Below are 2,207 nucleotides of genomic sequence, written 5' to 3' on the forward strand. Positions count from 1 at the left end.
ATTTAGAATCAGCAATACAGGAAAAAGAAAGACTGGAATGCTTTTTAAAAATTTAACAATTGAGTGTAACTCTATAAATATTGGATACAAAACAATACCCACGAAAACCAGGGCCATTTAGCATGCAATAATGAAAAATAAGCTAAATTAGTATGTGATGAGGGTAAAGTTATTCCTGAAACAATGAAAAAGGAAGGCAGTGGAAGTGGTGGTTCGCCCATTAATAATAGACACAGCTTTCAATAAATGTACACACTAGCAGTTTTCAGTGTAGAAAGTATACATCCCAGAGAAAAAGTGTCTGAAGCATTGGAACTGAATAGGAAATATTATATTTTGGAAATGGAAAGGTCACTTACTCAAAGACATAAAATAAAACTGTATTGATGGCTAGAGCTAGCAGGCTATGCAGTCAGAAAATTGCTACATCAGATTTGTGTTTCACATAAACATCCCTCCACCCCCCACACTAGCACACTCAAATGTACAAATGCCAGTTTGAAGATGGAATTATGATTAACGTAGAGGAAAAGCTTAATTGGAAGCTTAAATTATAACAAGATTAACTTTTAAAACATATTTGTAGTTTCAAATGCTTGCTAATGTTTAAAATTTTATTTTTATAAAGTTAATAGAAAATGTTACAAAAAATTCAACGTGTATTGCCTCTTAGGGCAAAATGTGACTTTCATTAATAATGCTCTCTAAAGTACTTTACACTTCAATAAAAATATTTTATACTGAAAGTGTATTACCATTTTGAGCCCAGATAATACAATTCTCTTCATTCTGGCAGTTACACCCAGGCCTCTCAGAGATGACAGGTTCATTGCACCTGATCTGATTCTTAACAGAAAGGATCAACTATAAACAGTCTTACATTGATAAGAAATTCTACTCCTTTCTTTTACAAGTTACATTTGTCAAAATGAATTGAATTAAATAAAAGTGCATGCAAGATCCATTATAAAACTGTTTAAAATGTATTTTATTATTCATATTGTTCCCCATATAATTTAGTCATATTATAAAATGAGGGGTATAAGTGGATTGATTAATTTCTGTTCACTGAGAACAGTAGCAAAAAGAATGTCCTCTACTCCTTAATATCACAGGTTAATTGCTGACACTAACTAGGATTTATTCTGGTTCACATTATCTTCTTGCTTTACTTGATTACCTTGATTTTAACCTATATCCTGTGAAATTGTTAATTATATTTTCATGCTAACTTTTGTCTGGAGCTCTATCCATTCTTTATCCAACATTAAACTTCTCACTAGTCCATGTATGTTCACTTCTTTGTTTCTCATTTCAGTTTCACTGCCATCCACTTGTTTTCTCATATCTGTTTGGAGGCATGGCTTTCTCACTAAACCCTAAACCCAGAAAGGGAAGCCTGTCTTGCTCATCTCTCTATTACTCATTCTATTGCATAATAGAAAAAGAGCGCAGAATCTGGGAGCAGACTGCCAAGGTTCAAAAGTCAACTACATGTTTTAATAATGATGTGATACTGGACAGATTGCTTAGTCTTTGTATTAGCTTCTGGAACTAGAAAAGGAAAAAAAATAGCTCCATCTCACAGGGCAGTATTCAAGATGAAGGAAGATAGCATGTGAAATAAACAGAAATTACTCAATAAATGTTAATACAAATTATTATTACATTTAGTATTATTTATCCTTCTCCATAACTAAACTGTATGTACTAAATGCCTAAATCAATTAATGTAGGCAAACAAGAACTAATTTACAATATTCCTAAAATATCCTTGACACAGTACTGCAAATGTCTGTGTTTGAAGAAAAAGAGATGTGTTACTTCACATGTAAAAGTATTAAATTATCAATTGTTTATAAATATTTCATAAAGTAGATATTCTCTGTTATAAGAAACTATTTGGCCAAACCCTAAAGATATCAAGCATATATCTAGAAGTTATTGAAATAACCTTTACTATTTCATCTAGAATAGAAATTAAATAAAACATTCAATTGTTTATATAAATGAGAACTGAAAAATTGGAACACAGTTCTCTTAATGACATCAGACTGTCTGTTACCTGTTTATTTCACTAATCACTTTCTTGGATTTTGCAGATACAGTCAGTGGGATAGTCGTGGTTTAGGAAGGAATGAGGAAGGAAACTTAGGGAAGCAATGAGAAACTTCCTGAGGACTTCCCAGTCTCTCTTCTTTCTTAGC

The sequence above is a fragment of the Molossus molossus genome, unplaced genomic scaffold, assembly GCF_014108415.1.
Source record: "Molossus molossus isolate mMolMol1 unplaced genomic scaffold, mMolMol1.p scaffold_m16_p_3, whole genome shotgun sequence".
Classification (NCBI taxonomy): domain Eukaryota; kingdom Metazoa; phylum Chordata; class Mammalia; order Chiroptera; family Molossidae; genus Molossus; species Molossus molossus.